We start from the raw sequence: 20,297 nt of genomic DNA, 5'->3' as shown, positions 1-20,297 counted from the left end.
TCCCTCTGTACCCTTGGTGGATTCCATCAAACCCCATAGGCTCATGTGTGTCTAAGTGATATAGCAGGTCACTGGATTATGTACATTTCTCCTTGTATTATGAAGGCTTTACTCTGCTCTTCATACCTGTCTTCCAACTCAGGAGGCTAGGTATCCTGAGAACAACTGGTCTTGCTAATAAAGACTGAGACAAAGAAGGTGTTAAGTGCCTCAGTCTTTTTCTCATCTTTTGTTCCCCCTGCATCACATAAAGCATGGAGATTCTCCTTAGCCCTCCTTTTATTGTTAATGTATTTATAGAAACATATTTTATTGTCTTTTATGGCAGTAAGCTGATTAACTTCTAGTTAGGTTTATGGCCTTCTAATTTTCTCTCTGCAGAACATCATGACATTCTTGCAGTCCTCCTGAGCTGCCTGGCCCTTTTTCCTAAGTTCCAGCCAAAGCTCTCTGTTCAGCCAGGCTGGTCTTCCCCACTGGCTCATCTTTCAGCGCATGGGGACAGCTTGCTCCTGAAGCCTTAAGATTTCCTTCTTGAAGAAAATTCCTTCTTGAAGAAGGAAATCTTGTCTTCGTGGATTCTTTTGTCCTTCTAAATTGCCTCCCAAGGATCGTGCCTCACATAATCCTTGCTAATGCCAGAAACCAGACTTTGTCAATTGGCATCCCATAGGTTTCTATCTTTCTTTCCCTTCATGCAGACACACAAATCTCAGAGGGGCAACATCATCCCTCACTGCTCCTGTCATTCACAGAGCACCCTTTCTTCTGCTGAAATCAATGGAAAACCACATACGGGCATTTTTATTCCAGAACAGATTTCACTACAAGATGTATTTCTTCCCAAATTGCTATCTTTCATAAGAAACATGTTAAGTCTTAGAAGAAAAGCTTAATTCTGCTAACTTTTCTTTATACATAATTTAAATGGTTGAGTTTAAGATATTTTCAGTTTTATGTATTTCATTTCTATATATTAAACCACTACTTTTACAAGTCAATATTACAAACATTAGAAAATTATCATTTTAAAACATGAAGGGAAATCACATGCAATCATGTAACAAAACCCAAAATATTCAAGGTTTTAAAGTCAAAACATTTGTTTAATTCTACTTTACAGTCATAGAATCATCAAATCATGGATAGCAGGTTGGAAGGGAACTCCTTGGAAAAAAATTCTCCAATATCTTTATAGCCTCCAGTCATGGTTTAACCCCAGTTGGCAGCTAAACCTTTCACTCCTCTCACAGTTGGATGAGAGACAGAATCAGAAGGGTAAAAGTGAAAAAACTTGTGGGTTGAGATAAAGAGAGTTTAACAGGTAAAGCAAAAGCCATGCATGCAAGCAAAGCAAAACAAGGAATTCATTCATCACTTCCCATCAGCAGGTAGGCATTCAGCCATCTCCAGGAAAGCAAAGCTCCATCATGCATAATGGCTACTTGGAAAGACAAATGTTGTAACTCCAAACATCCCCCCCTTCCTTCTTCTTTCCTCAGCTTTATATGCTGGGGATGACACCATATGCTATAGGATATTCTTTGGGTCAGTTGGGGCCAGCTGTCTCCCCTCCCAAGTCCTTCTGCACTTCCAGCCTACTCGCTGGCGGGGTGATGTGAGAAGCAGAAAAGGCCTTAACTCTGTATAAGTGCAGCTCAGCAATAATGGAAAGATCCTGGAATTATCAACACTGTTTTCAGCACAAATACAAAACAGCCCCAGTGCAGCTACTATGAAGAAAATTAACTCTATCCCAGCCCAAACCAGCACACTACCCTTTAAATACTGGAACATGGTAATAAAGTCTCCTCTGAGCCTTCTCAAGGCTGAACAAACCCAGTTCTCTCAGCCTTTCCTTATATGGCATGCTTCCCAGTCTGTTGATCATCCTCACCGCACATCTCTGGACCCTCTTCAGCCTGTCCACATCTTTTTTGTATAGCGGGGACCAAAACTGAACACAGCATTCCAGGTGTGGCCTAACATGCACTGAATAGAGTGGGGTAAGGACTTTTTATCTCTGCTGGTGATGCTTTTGTTGATGCAGCACAGCACCTTGCTGGATTTCTTTGAGGCAGCAGCACATTATTCACTCATACTGAGCTTGCTGTCCACCAGGACACCCAGGTCACTTTCCAAAGAGCTAACCCAAACACTAGAAGGAGACCCCCCAGGTCTTTTTCCACTAGAACTAATTTAAAACCATAGAAGCATGTTTGTGAAGTTAAAGTATGTTTTAACATCTGTTTTCACTATGAAGAGCTCAGATTTCCAATATTTTGGGGTTTGTGACTTGGCTCTGGTGGTACATTGATGCTAATGTATTGAACATGGATAAGGAGCTCATTTTAATTCCTAATATTTGGGCTAATATTTCAACATTCATTCTTTGATAGCCAGGAGACAGTATTTTTTTAAAAAATGTAAGATATTTGTCAATTTAAATTATATTGTCTTTTGGGATTCAATGGACTTCCAACTAAGCATTACATTCTGGAGAGAGGCACATAGAGTAAGAAATAGCACATTTTATATCTCCCAGAAAAGGCTATGGTTCTCATTCATGTTGTCGTGTCTAACATAATCCCTCTCTTTCCAAGGCTTATAATTACTATTCATGTACTGATGACTTTGACTTTCTGTCATGTACAATACAATCTTTGGCTTTACAAAAGAAAACAAAAATCCACTTACTAGAAAGAGTGATAATTACATTTTGGGAAACTGCAAGCATTTACAGTGCACTCATTTAACTTTTTATTGATACAAATATTCAGCAGAAACTTTGCCAAAGAGTAGAAAACTAACACAATGCTCTCACTTTGGCTTTCATCGAACTCAAATTCCCTTGGAGTTTTTTCATTGCCAGCCCACCTTAGGTAATGTGTCCTGACTTTCTAATGATCATTTGACATAAGCCTGAGCACCTGTGAAGACTTTCATATGACTGTTGAGATGCATGTTGTTGTATGCTGATACATTAAGAAGCTCTCTAGGTTTTGACTGAAAATCAAGAGACTAAATTAATTACTTTATTACAATTAAAAAGATATTAAATTGGCACAAAATAAAAAAGAAAAAATGACAAAACCAAACACACACTAAAAACTCTACTACAAGCCAAATGATATGGTTTTTAAGTCAGAGCTCTGATTTTTTTGCAGTTATTCTCAGCTCTGGGATCAATAAATCCATAAATAATGAATAATTATTTACAAAAGGACTTTTCATACTGAAAAGTAGTTTGTCACTCTAATAAGTTTTCATTACATTTACATGACTAATTTTAAGACACATCCCACTCATAATAACTGCCTATGTTATGTTGTGGATGCATGCTCTTACTTAGCATTCACAAAACATACTATGTTTTTCTTCTACTTGGACAAGTTTGGATTACAGATTTCAAGGGGAAAACCATGTTTTTCTCTATCTTAGGAAGACATGTTTCCCTGTGTTTCCCTGTGTTAGCAGTTCTGGGTAGAAATGGTCCTTCCCTTCTTTTAGTGTCCTTGTTTATTCACAGAACATGGTGGGAAATAACAAATCAATTGTCACTTTCAACTCTGTTCCATCTTTCCTTCTCTACCAATGAACCCAAATCCCTGTAACCCACCTCTGTCACTGCACTGTTCTGAGCTTCTCAATCCCTTCACTGTTTTCTTTACAAAGCTCATTCCCTGCCCTTTTCTCCTCCTCTATCAACTGCTTTCCTTGTTTATTTTTTACTGTTATTTTTTTCTTTCCCAGGTGCTGCGCTGTCATGTTTTTTCACTCTCCCCTGCAGTCAGTGCCATCCAGTTTCAGGGAGGCCACATATAACTTCCTAAGAAACTTTGTTGCTTTAGAACTTGGCAACCTTGAGCACTCCACTTAAGCATTTGAGGGAAGACATGAGGGTGTGACAATAAAAGGAACATGGCAACGATAAAAAGATACCTCGTATTTTATCCACCACCTTGGATGTAGCTTTGGGCTTTTGAAATATACATGTTTATATTTAATATGTCTGGGTTTGATCTGTCAAGGCAATAGTAGAGCAGTATTTATGTACTACTAATTACAGTATTTTCCTTTCCTCCCCTGCCCTGTAGCATAGCTATATAGTCTATCAGTATTTCTTTTACAAAGTCCATTTTTCAGAGCTCAATAATTCAGCCATTTAAGACTGCATCAGCTCAAAACTAGATATACAAGTTGTCAAAGACTATTAATTAACTTTTCATCTCCATGATGGAAGGGAAACATTTGTTGGGAGGGCGGGTGATAATTTATGATATTTTATTTAATTTCTGAGCTAAAACTTGGTTTTACCTCTGAAACTGAAATGTTGCACATAAATTGTCACTTATATGGGCCAAGCCTTTCAAGATTTTTTGATGCAGAACTAAACAGCAAAAATATCCGGATAAAAAACACAGTTACCAAGTGGTCAGTGTAGAAGTTTTTATCCTTTTTTAGACTACAGAGTTTGTTAGTTTTAGCTGCTGTCCCACTGGTAAATAGCAGACTATGAGTTTCCTAAGAAGAGCATGTTATGAATGAAACAGGGAAAATAAAAGGGCTTCAGTTCTTAACTTAGACCATTTGGTGCAATTCCACTGAAGTGCTGGACTTGTGTCAGCCTGTGTCACTGGAAATTTTATTTTCATGCAGTAAATAGAAGTGAAGATGCTTCCATCAAATTTTCATCCACAGCAACTCTTTTCCTTTACATTAGGGACCCATGAAGGCATGAGCTCAAGTGGAAACATCACTGATACTTAAGCTATCTTGCTACAGTGTAGGTGAACTTTGAGGTTTTTAGGATTTATTTCTACCATACCTGGAGAGACACCTGAGCTAGCTGTATGGTCACTGGTTTTAGTCGTGTTTACTATGGGATGGTTAAGTACTCTGTGAAAGTTGGACTCCTTTGAATAAGTACACTTTTTTATGCCTAAGTATTTTCAAGCAGAAGGTGGGGATAAGGGGATATAGCACAGAAGCTGTGAAATACGTTACAGTTTCTCTGTGATGACAAATTAAAAGTTGAATGTTTCTAGGAAGCAATAACATTGGTCATAGTGTTATGAAAAGAGGAAGAAAATGGGTGAATCGTGCAGTTTACCAAGCAAGGAGAAAGTCTTTGATCTACTTGAAGGACCCAGGTGGAGTTCTTTTTCCCACTAATCTACACCACAGTGTGACAGTGAAAGACAAATCAGCATAGACAAGAAGAAAACTGCCTGAATAAATTATTGTGTTCTGTCACAAATTTGTCTTCAACAGTTTAATGTTTATTTATACTGCATTTGTTATTATAAAGATGATATTAGACAATAATAAACTATTTAATCATAGAATCATAGAATAGTTAGGGTTAGAAAGGACCCCATTGACAACATTAAATAGAAGGTGCTTATTTTGCATTTACTATTGCTTCCAGAAGAAGAAAACTGAAGAAGTGACTCCTGGACAAAGGAAAAGTAAGACCAGCAAGAAATGCAAATAGAGTGACTGTGTTTGCTCTCACTAACTGCTGAAAAAAAGCTCATGTTTCATTCACAACCAAATACTAAAGTCACATCTATTCTTCTTTACCAAAAATTAGCTTAGTGATATAAACAACGGATGCCTCAGTTTTGTTTTTTTTCCCAACTGATTTTAAGTATTTTACTCAGCCACAAAGGGCCAGTTTGACCATGCACCAAAGCGCAGTCATTCAGAAGAAGGCCAACAAGCATTAGATATAGTGTGCATCTGCTTCCTGAGCCAACCTGAACACTATTCTGCACTTTCTCATTGCAGTAATGTGCTGCCATACAAGAGGCATAGGACTTCAGGCAGCTGGCTACCTCCCTCACAGCCCATCTGCATATTTTGGTATGGAATATATTAACAGATTATCAGCCAGTATCACCCTTTGAGATATGCTGTAACTCACAGAAGAGATGGAAGCATTCCATTGTATATGAGCTATATGCAATAGTGTTATATATGATCACCCATTACAGTTTATCAAACCTTTGAAACCCCCATAGCATATTTAGACTATCACTGCTAGATGTGATTTAGCCTTCATATGGTTTAATTTGAAAAACACTGTATAAATGTGCATTCATATTTACTCATGGTTCTTGTAAAGTTTAATTATAAATAATCTGTAGAACAAACAAAAAAAAAAAAAAAAAAAAAAAGAACATAAATGGCTTCAGTTTTTTCAGCACTTTGTTGGAAAAATGTCTTACCTTCTTTCATACCACAGAGCTGTCAAAGGGAAATGACAGTAAAACCAAAAAACCACTCATTTTTACTAAATGCTAAAGGGAAAATGTCCAAACTAGCTCAAGTACTGTCACCTATCAAATACTATAAAACCTATAGATTGTATAGAATGCAAACTGTCATAGTTCAGTTCCAAAATCCCAGTGAACTGTCAGAGCAAATTTCCAAACCAGAAAATATTGTGGTCAGGAAGTTCCTTTCTGAATAGGGTTTTATTAGTCTTTATATTTCATATTCATGTTGTGCAGAATATATAATTGTGGAAAATATGAGCCTCCTCTGAAACTGCTAACCAAAACTATTTTCCACTTAGAATAAATTCACCTCACTCAGCATTAGTATCTGAATATGTGTGCATCTAATCTAGACAGTTGTTTAGCTTTTTCCTCTACCCAGTGGACAGAAATAGAAATCTCAGTGTTCTCCATTTTAGCTGCATAATACCATTCCCTCATGAAAGAATACATTTTACTCCATTAGTAACTGACTTCTAAAATAACCAGAGAGCTTAGACTAGGTGCTTAACTGTAAGACAGGTGAAGTTAGGTTCAGATGCACCACCCTGGTCATTTCCACATATGCAGCCAGACTGTCAGAAACTAATCTAAGAGATTCTACCATCAAGATGACACAGCAGTAAATTTCATATCTCTAATAATGGCTTAAGGGCAATTTAGAATATTTTGATTGATGCTGTTACTCAAATATAGCGCAAATTTTCAAAAAAGGCTTGAATAATATTTATTTCAACACAATTCTGTGTGATACAACATGAAATAATTTATTAAAAAAAAAGGTTCATAAGGTTGAAGAATATGTCTCTGAGTATGGCTGAGAATGCTTAAGAAGTCACATGAAAAATGGAACAAGTAGATGTTGAAACTTTCCCATTATGCCTTCACATCTTCCAGCATGTGATTTCAGTGATTTCATCAGTCAGAGGGATTTCATCTTTAAATGGACATTTCTTGGTCAAATCATGACACAAAAGATTCACTGAAATGCTGGAGGGTTGCTTTTTGCATCAGAATTCCTCTAAAGTGTTTGTTTCCACAGTGCAAAATATGCAAGCAGCAATAAATGAGAGTTTTACAGTGAAAACTCTACCTGGGGTGAAGAAAGCCAAAGTACAGCTTGACTCCAGGAGGCACTTTCTGATTTATGGCACACAAAATATTGCCCCTAGGAGAATAAGAACATTCATTTCATAGAACTTACTGGTGATGTCCTAAGTTATAATGTAGATTCAAACCTCCTCAGGTAGCAGAAGGTCTGTATGAACAAGGGTTCTGACCTTTGAGCTGTTGGAATAAAGAAAGAAGATTATTCCAGACTTCTGAAAGCAGGAGAGATGAAGGGGTGTATTTTAGTAGCTGAGCAATACCTAACTCTAAGATTAAAGTCTATAAAACAATAGGAACTTCTTGTATAAATCTGTCAGTCCATTTTCATCTTGTAATGCATTGTCTCTGCACTTCCAACTGTCAAGGTCTTCTTTATGCACCAGCCAAGGAAAAGCTTTCTAATGCTTTTGTGGTTTGATTCCAAGTACAAATTCTTGCTTTTACACTGATGTGCAATGTCTTGGTCAAGATTTTGAACCTGTTGTACTCAAATTATAAAAACACACATCAAAACCTCTCGTGAACCAAGGATGTTACGAAACTTGTTGCTTTTGAGGCATAGGTTGTATTTCAAGGATGCTATAAGCAAAAGCATTCTTTCAAATTAACAGTTTTATGCCTGACTCTATTCTGCACTTGCAGCAATTGTCCTCTTACCTTGAGGACTGGCTGCTGCTTTGAAACATAGTGAATGGAATAGGTAGCATACCTACATTTTCTAAAATGGTCAATAATAGCAGCCCATTGCTGCTAGGAATGGTAAGTGACTTGCCCCAGTATGGAGATATGGGTACTTATGGAGATCTGCAATACAAATGGAAATGGGGTAGCAGGGCAAAGTCCAGGGAGAGCTGATGCCTCCCTCATGACAGTTGCTGCTTCTTCAGATTCTTCCTGAAAATGCCTTTCTTAGCCTCAATCCCATTAAATAATTGCTTGCATGGTGTGCGGTGGCTGCCAATTCTCATGCTATCCGTCATGTTCTTATTCTTGCCTTCTGTCCTAGTGATGGTTTCCTACACCTCTCAAGGCTCAAGCTGACAACTCTGCAAGGAGGGCAGTCCTTTTGCTATGAGCTTGTAGCTCAGCAGGGTCCTGATTCCTGTTCTGGCTCAACAAAGTCCTTGACACAGCAGTGAAACATTTCACATTTGTCCAGCTATACTTGAAAGGCTGAGATCATCTGCAAAGTGAGCCTGGTTGCACAGAGCAAACAACCTAAAGCTGCTTTTTTGTCTATCACTTTTCACATGCTTGTCAGCTACACATTCAAAACCCTTGCCAAGGTCTACTTAAGCCTACAAGGTTGCCTTTCTGCTTCTTCTGCATATAACTGAGCAGCAAGCACTGAGAAACGTTCATTTCCTCCTTTTGCACATCTACCTGATATATTGGCAGAGTTATCCCAGAATGAATTCATATTACATAAATTTTATGGCAGCGCTGACTGCTTCAAACTTTATTTACACATGTGCAAAGAGGCCTATGACTTCAGTTTAGGTGTGAGGCTCTTCCACTTGTGCTTTCTTTGGAAAGATATAAATGATTATGTGATAAGCAGGAGATTAGTGTTTTAAAGGTGCAGAGTTAAAGGAGGCTTGCTGGAGAATCAGCACGACTGCACTTCACTGAACAGATTAATATATATAAAAAATTTATTTATTTCTATACAAAACCAGGATGTCATATCCAGTTTTTTCGTGTCTTTCACTGTAACAGAATTCTTGCACAAATTTTTCCAACACTGATGATATTAATGTTAATGGTACTAATTGCCATTTTGCAGTACATCAGGTTTAAATAGGTTTCCCTGCCCATGGCGGGGGTGTTGGAACTAGATGATCTTAAGGTCCTTTCCAACTCTAACTATCCTAGCCTAGCCTAGCCTATCCCATCCTATCCCTATTCTATTCATTTACATTTACATGCTTTGTGACTGTACAAAACTTAGCACATTAAGAATGCATGCACTAGATAATAATGATATAAGCGTTGGAAAAATCAATGTGAACAAAGCTCAATTAAACAAATAAGCTTTCATTAAAAATCTTTTTCTAAAAAAGTACAAAGAGATTGGATCAAAGCTGAAGATGAAACCACTTCAATTTCATTCCAAGTAGACTTGCTAATGAAGTACACATACTTCAAATGATTACTACATGTTGTGCAAGTTACTGTAAAAAACATCTACTGCAAACATTTGTGTTTGATACTTAAGTCACATTTTCATAGAATAATCATCCATCTTTATGAGCTTTCACATATTGTATTTTCGTCTTTCTGTTGCTGAGACTTGCCTAGATTAGAATAAATATTGATTTGGTATCATTTCTTGTTTGCAAAATGTGCAAATCGGTGTTTGTGAGTCGTAAGAAGCTACAAAATATGTATTGTGCAAATTCGCTATGAATAATAGAAGATCTGGAACTCTATAGTTTTTAGCTTTGTGTTCCTTCATTTGATGTAATTAATAATGTCAGCAGTTCCTCCCTTAATGATTGTGATGGTCTTTTGTACTAAGAACCATCTCCTCTGTTCTGTTCTCTCCCATCAGGCAATGAATTTTTTAATTGTTTTATCATTTGTACTGATCAGGCCATCCTTGTCTCCCTTCTAAACCTTTCATTCATTCAATACCATTCTGGTATTTTGTATTCAAACTCGAACCACTACTGCTGTTTATTTTTCAGAACTTCCCTCCCCAGGGTACTTATCCAATCCTCGCTATCTAAAACCAATATGCAGTGAGGTCAATGAAAAAAATGAGTCTGCAGATTTCCAAGAGCTGTTTTACCTTGCAAAGCATGTTATTGATGTTGAACACACACATGATAGTCACAGACTGTGCTTTTAGCCATGTGGGAATCAACAGCAGCTTTCAATAGTCTCCAGTTCATTTAGGATTTCAGAAACAGTACTTCTCTCTCTTTTTCTAACATAGTTGTTGCATTTCAAAGACCTGAGGACGTTGGAAGGTATGTGTCCTACCTCATTCCATAGACAAAATACCTGGCTTTGCTCAAGGTCAGATGAGAGATATATTGCCAAAAATGTCTTACTGAAGATAGAGTCTGCAGGTTTGCTGCACAGTCCTAGTCAGGAACAGGGATTTCTGGACATAAAGAGGAGCTGTCCCTAATGCTATCCACAGGCACTATCATTCATAAGCAGAGGAGACAGCAATGCCAAGAAGCAAGAGGACTTGAGACAATTTTTAATAGTGGGTTACTATCTAATTATGACTAATGTCAATTTTTTACCAAGCACTTCAAATGCAGCTCTGGTCAATAAAGCACTGCATGATATCTACCAGCTGAGAACATTATAATTATTTCAGGAAAAAAAGTGTGTGTGTATATATATATTTGTTTATAATGTATTTGTAAAGCATCCCAGTCTTGACTAGAGACTGCAATTGCTACTGAAGTGAAGATATCCCACTCTAATCATAATCACTGTGCCACTGACAGCAGATGAATGCAGAACTACAAGCTTCAGTTCCTTGTTCATTACCAGACTTTCAGTTCATTGCTTCCTCTTCTAGAAAACACTGAGATATGCAACCAGAATGTTATTATTCCACAGTGAATAGGCAGATTTATTATGCAGAGCATGAACGTACTTTAGATTTTGCTCAGCAAACATCCTGTAGGGCTATTCAACTGAATATTAGTGAAAATGTTAAGTCAGCTCTTAGGAAACAGTCTGGAGAGCAGACTTACAGAGTTTGGTTTAGCAAGTGTTTTGCAGCTGTCAATAACAAAAATGTTATCATGACCATTAAAAATTTGCCAGTTGCTCTAAAGTAGCACTTTTGCTGCACGCAGATCCAGTGTTTCCATAAAACATTTTTGGCAACTTGTCTTCCCCCATATACCCAGAAATATCAACCTTTGAAATAAATGCTCATGCCTTAAATAACTTTATCTACAGAAGAACATGGTTACTGTCATATATACACCCTACCCAGCCTAACAGAATAACAAAAAGCATTCAGCAGCATAGTATGTTACAGGGGACCCTGAGTATCAACTCAGGTTTCTAAGCAATCTTAAAATGAACATCATTTTCTTGCAATTATTACCAGTTCTTATCAGAGTAAAACTAGCTCAGATATGCCTATACTAGGTACAGGCAGAGCACTGACTGCAGCACAGACCCATCCTGAGCACCGTATGATAATATCTGCACAAGTTTGTACCTGATATGACAGCTGGTTCTGTTTATTGCAGTGGGGAATGCCTCTGGACTGCAATGTTGTTAGTATCTGCAAACATATTCTATTTAATCACACATAAAGGATAAATGGGGAACTCTCACTGATACCCAGATAACCACATCTTCTAGTAAATAAGAAATAGCCACAGTCTGTTCAACCATATTTTCCAGCCATACTGTTAAATAATTATGTGATCCCATCCAACAAGGTGGATCAGTCTGGAGGGGAAAACACAGTGGATCAAATTAACTAAAAAGCAGCTTACAGTTCAAATATGATCTTTGCTGAAAATGTGATTCCCCAAAAAATTGTTGTCCGAACAAAGCCTGTCCTTTGATGCTGGTGAATAAGGTGTTTGGTCCAGAAGTAACCTCAGCTTGCACAGAAGCAATTTCTTTATTTCCCACCCCCCAGTTTATTGGGCCTGTCTTTTAATTTATTTTAGTACAGTTTACTGTCAGTCGCTACAGAGTCTGCGCTCATTTTGGACGTTATCTTCTTAAATGTTTTACATGATGATGCATTTTGAACACCATTCAAATTTGTACATTATGCAGGGTATTTGTCTTTCTTGTCTTTAAAATTCAAAAAATGTTCTCAAAACCTGTCACTTTGAGACTTTGTAATATAACCTTCCTAAGTGACTGGATATGAAAAATGTGTGTAAGATTGATGTTGGATCGGGTTGCCCAGAGAAGCTGTGGCTGCCCCCTCTCTGGATGTGTTCAAGGCCAGGTTGGATGAGGCTTTGGCCAACCTAGTCTAGTGGAAGGTGTCCCTGCCCATGGCAGGGGGTTGAAACTACATGGGGTTAACCTTCCAACCCAAACCATGCTATGACTCTGTGATTCTATGATTAATTCCTGAGTCTGAGACAGCCATAGCCACAAAGATACTTTAATGTCAATCATTCGCTGGTTCCCTTGACCTTTAGGAATAGCTTCCATGTGAGCTGGGATTCCTCTGTCCTTTTTTAGTGGGGCTGCCTAGCAGAAAATCTGCTTACCCATGGCTACTTTGCCAATGCATAAAGATGAATCATAATTGTTCCCTGCCCCTTTGCTGGCATTCTCTTGCAGGTAAGAAAAAAAGCCAGAAACTATTAATTGCTTGTTGAATTTAAAAAAACCCCAAAACATTAAATGCATAAAAGCAAATGTAGTTAAATAAATTATAACTTGGAACCAGTATGTCCAAGAGCTAAATTGCAGATTATTTGCAACCACTCACAGAATAATTACTGTGCACTAGTAGTACTGAACAAAGGAAATTATTTAGATATTTCCTGCAAGAATTCTCTGCATTGCAGGAACAGCTCTGAGTATTACTAACACATAACAGCCCCTAATGCTTCCACAAATGAAATCCTGTAAAAGGCTACTATGATTAATCATTAGTTGTAAAATGCTACCAAGCAATTTAACCTACAGAATCAGCCCACTGTAGCAACCACACAGTTCAGTCTCTGTAATAATGTATATTCAATTATCGATCTCATCTTCTTTTGTCTTTATTATAATTGATAGTCACAAACCGCTTAACTGCAGCTCTTCATAAAAAAAAAAAAAAAACAATCTAGAGAAAACTGAAAAAATTGGCATGTGATCATTCCTGTCTGTAGGGGATATAAAATGGTCAATATGTAATCTATATTTTTCAAACTGTTCTTAATGCACTGCCTTCAAACAAGTATGTACACTTCAGTGTCTATTGAATGTGGCAGGTATGCAGATGTCTGTAGAATTACATTAAATGGTAACAGAGCATTGGTGCTCTGGACTCTGGAGCTAGCTGCCAGCACCACCAAGCTGTTGGAGTGGCTTCAGTGCTCCTCTGGCCAGGACCACCTATTTTACAGCTTTTAGACTCTTAATGCTCTGCATACTCAGGTCTAAAAACATAATAGTATTTGTCTTTTTTTTTTTCACCTTTACTATATATCTATGACAACATCAGTATTTTCAGCATGTCAGGAAAATATACAATTTATAGTAACGATTTTAATGTTATAATCTTGTTCCATTTGTTGATGCAAACTTTTAATGATACTCTCCTGAAGAATTTCCCTTTGGGGAATATGCTGTATGTATTTGATTTATTTTTATGATATGTTTTCCAATATTGAAAAAATGTGATTTCTATTTTATAATCCAGTACGAACAGAACAATGGATTCATGGCATGTTTGTTAATCAGTTATGCAAAGGGAAAATTTTACCTCTGGATAATTTACTTGTTTGTAAGCTTTTTTCCATTCTCATATTTTTTGATGTATTGTCATTTTGCTGAAAGAAACACACTGTAAAAGCAAAAAAAATCAAAATGTAGTTGAACTAGAAAGCAGCATTATTTTTGTGTTGGGTGTTGGTCTACTACAGTGAAAAAGATTACACTGGGAAAAATCAACTCTCAGAGCAGTCTTTAGATCACAAGAATGCCCCTGAACACTAAAGGTTGTAAAATGTGCTTTCTGAAATGTCGTATGGAAGTTTGCAAGATGGTGAATTTCCCTCTCAAAGTCTGGGTTATATACAGATTAACAGAGACATCTCCAGAAACAATGCTTTTCAGGAAGAGCATACTTATTTCCTGAACTGTTACTCCTGATGATAATGAAGTGCCAATGCTTGATGAAAACCTGAACACAGATATCAGGAAAAGTGACCTGTCCTGAAGAGGTAGCTTCACCACTGAGTTTATCCCTTCCTGGCACTCAAATCAAACTAGTTTGATATCACAGGGGGAAAGCAAGGCAAGGTGAGACAGAAAGTGTTATAAGATAGGTGAGATGAGTTACATTCTTAATGCATACATCTTTCTTTATTGAGTATAAGGAAAACTTAGCTGACTGGACAAATAGATTTTGTAAATAAAATTGTCAAAGGCTCTTGGCTCTTGTCTCTGAGGAAACCTGATGTGGATGGGTTGTATCTGTATCACTAAACTCTTTTACCTCCTCAACAGGTTGGCTGGACTGACTACCTTACCTCCAGATCATCCTAACTCCTAGACTATGCAGGCATAGACAAGGCACTGAGCAATCTCCTTCGACCAGTGAATTATACCAGATAACCTGCAAAGGCACTTTCCAACCTAAATCATTCTACAAGCTTATCTAGGAGACTTCTAGGTCACTTGGACCACAGATCTGCCAGCGCTCATAGCAATAATATAATACAGGGGACCATGTTGCGTCAATCCCAGACTCTATGGCTAGTCTAGGTCTACCTACAGACTATATGTAGAACAGGGCAACAAAGATATTAATAAACTAAAACCTGATTCTTTCTTGGTTGCACTTTTGATTTCAGTAAATTAATGTTTTCTGTTCAAATCTATTGTCCTGAAATTTCTGAATATCCCCAGTAATAGAGCAATCTCCTTATTCTTTGGTACTGTGACCATTTCCCTGACAAATGGGGAAGCCATGACTCAAGCTTCTAAGATACAACTGAGAAAATATATATTATTAATAAAAAAAGTCTATAATCACTGATGAACTCGAGGAAGTTCAAATCAATATTGCAGTGCTAATACTGCAGTGCTGTGACTTCTGCTACATTACATTGTATAGCTAGGTCTGGCAGTATGCTGCCTTAAACAAACAAAAAAACAGTCATAAAAATAGGTGAAAAAAACCAAGAATGCATCATACATCAAATTTTATGAGTCTGATGGTACAGAGACTTGTTTTTGATCTCATCCAAGGGAGCTTGAAGTTCAAAGTTTAGCCCAATATCACCACAGAAGTAATTGTCTTTACAATTGTAGTAGACTCACAGATGCAGTTTATGACTTACAAATTGGTAGGAAGTGCAATAAACATACTTTGCATTCTACAGAAGTTGCATATGAAAATAAGTCATGGTTCTGCTCAAGTTAAAAGCATTTTTCCCTCTTCCAACAGAAATACCTTACACTCTTTTTTCCCAAGTAAGATCTTAGCAATGGAAATTATCTCCCTGCTGAGAATATCCTGAAAACTCCATGGCACATTGCTGTATTAAGAGTATAGATATGTTTCCATTGCTTAGCGCTTACTACATCACACCTTAAGAAAATCTTAATTCTCCAATGTGGAAGGGAATTTTTAGGAGAAGACATTTAGTGAAATAAGGTGATAGTGATTTCACTAATTAGATCTGAAAAGAATCTCACTTCAGAATGCAAAAATACCTTTAAAAACCCAACCCTGCATCGGGGATCAGTGTGGGTGTTGATGGGCTTTTATTTGTTTGTTTTAAATGAGTATTCTATTATGAAACATTAAAACAAAATCTTTGAACAGATTTAGGATAAAATCATTCCTCTTGAATCCCATAATCTCTACTTGGTAAGAAAGTGGAGAGCACTGCTGCAAAAACAGAGCAAATGAACCAGTTACTGCTTTAATTTCTCTCCACAACAATACAGAATTGAACAAAGCAAAAAACAGAGGATGAGGTGGGGGTAAGGGTAATTAGGGTCCAAGCATAACAAAATTCTCAAGACAAATGGATTTCTCTACTAGAAAAAATAATGGAACAGCAACTTAGGTAAATGATAGGCAAATTGTGAATGTAAGTTGCAAATGAAATCTGAAGAGTGAGGTGAAAAAAACCCGTTAAATATTATTTATGATACTTTTGCGATACAGAAGTAGAAAAACTGCATGTAATAACCACGCAGTTGTATCTGGAAAAAGAAATAAATGCAAACACTTGGATATAAGATCCAGGTATTGGCCTGTGGTTGACAGAAGAGTCTCGGGACACAGTAAGTCTGCAGCTTACACAAAGCTTACTCCCAGACTCCAGCAATTTGTAAATCAAGGACTGCCTGTGACAGAACCTGCGTCTTATATGCAATAACTTTCATAGTATTTTCTAGCTGCTTCATGAATCCAGGTAAAATTTAATATCTAAAATATCCCATGGGAAGTAATTAACACCTAAACTGTACCCAACATGGAGCAAAGTATTCTTTTGTTGGTTTTGAAACCTGGAATCAGTTGAATCTACTAAGCCTTTCTTGATTTTCCACATGACACTCAAGATCTATAAAATTTTAAAAGGCTTTTCTTATATCCTGTCATCATCACTTTCTCCCCCAGACAACTTCTTCCCAGTCTCAGCCTATGCTTTTAGTCATCTTTATGGTCCTCTATGCTTTTTTTCCCAGTTTTACTATGTAGACTTTCTGAGACAGGAAAAACAGATTGTGTGCAGTACTTAAGATGTGAGCACATGATGTATTTCTACAGTGCCAGAAGTTTCTGTTTTCTTCTCTATCCCTTTTCTTAAATACCTACTAATCCATTTGCTTTGTTGAATCTTGGTGAGCATTAAGCTGTTTTCACAAAGTTGTTATAAACTTAGATCTTGTCTTTTAGTGCCAATATTCACCTTAGAGACCAAGCTTAGAGACTACCATTGGATGCATGTTAAAAAAAGAAAAATATTTTTTTACAGGTGAATAACTTTTCCATTAAACTTGTCCTCACTTTGCCTCTCTTATGATGGCTGTTCAATGGAGATGATTATAAAGAAGCAGAGCAGTATTTTTATGCCAGGTTTAGTTCCAGGATGTACTGGTAAGATAAGTTTCCCAGACCTGTACAAATAATACACAGACAACGTCAGAGAACAGGTTAACAGAGAAGTGCTAAAACAAATTGATTAACAGCTACAAGGTATGAAAGTCAGATGACAGACTTCAGAAAGTTCCAAGGTAATAAAAGCAAAACCTTGCTTAAATCTATTATTATCAGGGAGTACTGGAGCATGGAAACTGCTGTTTGTCCTTAAGAGCTGCATTGGCAATAATCCAGAACTACAAACTAGCAAGTTTTACTTCAGCATTTTGCAAATTGCTGGAGGGGAAGTGGATATCAAGTTGAGAGTACATAGGTAAATGTATAATGCTGGCAATATTCCATTGCTTTCTCTACGGAAAACTCACACCTCCCTGAAAAACCTGAATTTTTCAAGCAAAAATTAAAAGAAAACCCAATTGTAGGAATTACAAGCTTTTAGAACATTCACAATATAGAATTTTACCATTCCTGGCATTAAGAAATTGTCCGTCATTTTCCCAGAATTTATAAAGGGTTAAAAATTTAGAAACATTAATTACATGAGAGATAATAAAAAACTGATTTGCATTGGGTTTTGGTCTTACCTAACTTTAGCACAGAAAGCCGAGCTGTCTTCAGTTCCTCTTGAGTCAACACAGAGAAATACATACATTCAGATAATGATTTATCATATCCTAAAACAAATCTCTGATAAGAAGTCAGAGGAATTTTTCTTTGGAAATATGTGTCTTTCACTATTGGTGGTAGATGGAGTTCAAAGGGCCTACTTAGATCAATTAAATAAATTTTATATAGTCTGAGATGAATCGCTATCTCTACACTGATTCAGAGAAGCCATTATGTAGTAGTGCTACTAGCATTGCACCATACTTGCATTCCACTAGCCTCAAATATTAGAGTTATTGATCTTGGGTTTGCATTAAATTTAGAAAGTCCACAAAAAGCTATCTTGTCTGAGGAGTACAATTACTAAATGAAACAAGTTTATTTCTTCAACTGGAGATTTGTTTACTGAATTCACATGACTTCAGCATCTCTGACTGTATCTGACTAATTCTGGGATAGACTGTCCTCAGCTTTGTGTGACAGAAAGGAAATTGGGATGGAAAAAATATACATCCTGAGCTATGTGACCTTTGGGTTTTACATAATCACCATATTTTCTGCCTCTCTGAGTTTTACCCTCACCTGTGCCACAATGCAAAGAATGTTTCATTTAGTTGCTAATTCAGTTTATAAATTATATAACCAAATCAATGGCTGCCATTACTTGTAATGTGAGCTATTGACCTTTCATTTACCTTAGATGATTCAAGTGAAGGAATTCCCATGGGGACATTGCAGAGGAGAAAAAAAAAAATACAAAATAAAAAACAGAACAAAACACAACCAAAAACTACAAAAAAACAAACAAACAAAGAAAGAAAAAATCCCAACAAAACAGATATGAAGCCAAGCAGAGTGAAAAGAAAGTAGCTTACAGCTTTTTCAGGCCAGAGCGAATGCATATTGTACACTAACAGATTTTGGGGAATCATAGCATACTTTTGTGGCATTAAATTATATTTGTGTCATGAAATCATAGTTTTTACTGATCACACAGTACTTGGAGTAATAGAGAATGAAGTGTAAAGTCATGTGTTTGTGGGATTTTTATGATCTCATTCATGACATAGAAGTCTCAGAAAACCATCAGTGAAGCTTATAACCAAGCTATCTTTTGTGTTGTTTGTGAAGATCTTCTAGATCTGCTCTTTTCAAATCTTATTTTCTGCAAGAAGTTTATTTTGAGACCATACATTTAGTCTGATTATATTAAAGTTCCCTTTTTCTTACTTAAAAGTAACAACTAAAGATCCCTCCTAAAACTGAAGATTTCTTGATTTTAGTCTAAGCAGAATGCAGAAGCACCACTAATCTGAGAACAGCCAAATGTCAAAGAAGAACATGAAGTGTCCATATTGATGCCTACATGTTCAGGTGTTCCTATCTCCAGCCTCGCTGCTCTGTGCCATGAGAAACATGGAAGGACCAGCTGATTGCCCTTTGCAAGGCCAGCTTCAAAGTCCTGCTCTGAAGGAAGTAAGGCATGCACTTCAGCCCACACAATCTGTATCCACCTCTCCTAGGGCAGAATAAAGACTGGGAATTTGGTGGACTCTTTGTTCTTGAAGAGATATTTAATATTAAATACCTCAGCGCACAATGGAGAATAGATATCTTTGTCTCTTTTGCCAATGCACATCTTATTGTGAGCTGCAGTCATCATTCCTCTTCCTTTTTCTCCCTACAGGTATGTGAAATTTTCAGATTAACAGAATTTTTTGAAAGAAGAATATCCCTTCCCCATTGTATCCCAGGTTGAGGTCGTTCCAAATTTCACACGGTACCTAACTCGTCTGTGCATAGTGCCAAAGTCTAGAAAACAAGAAACATTTCAGAGTCAATCTTCACCATTTTCATACTGACTGGTTTCATTGTCCTCTCCCTACCAGATATCTGAACACTTAGGGCTGCCCTAAGCTCCCTCGTCAACAGAGAGAAAAGTTAGTTCAGTGAACTGCATGCCAATAGGTGGTTACCTAAAAGCTGGTTGCTTGCAAGATACAATTCAGTTTCTTTCTTGTTTGGGTATTTAGAAAACATCTTTGGATAGATATTACATATGTAGATAATAGTTCACATTGACAGGGTTATTAATATGCTTAAAATAGTTTCACTAATATTGATAAGGGAATAGAAGAGTCCCTCTAGGGCCTTTTGGCAGAAAGCCAGATGGCAATGACTTGATTAGAGTTATACATTTTTGAACAAAGGTTCCAAAAATATGTAATTTTTGTTTACCAGCAAACAAGGCTTTGTTACCACACAGTGTTTAGAGTTTAAAAATAAAAATATGTAAAATCAAGATAATTCATGTTGTAATTCAGTTAGGAGGGGCTTTTCACTGTGCAATTTTAAATGGAATTACCCATAACTAGACACATTTCTAGTGCTTTTCAATGAGGGCTGGATCTTGTCAAAGCTGATTACATATTTTCACCATTAGCCTGCAACAAATGAAAAAATCGTTACTGATAAGGTCTGTGAAATAAAGAGAGACATAAATA

The sequence above is a fragment of the Psittacula echo genome (assembly GCF_963264785.1).
Source record: "Psittacula echo genome assembly, chromosome: 4".
NCBI classification, from domain to species: Eukaryota; Metazoa; Chordata; class Aves; order Psittaciformes; family Psittacidae; genus Psittacula; species Psittacula echo.
Note: the sequence above shows the minus strand (reverse complement) of the source record.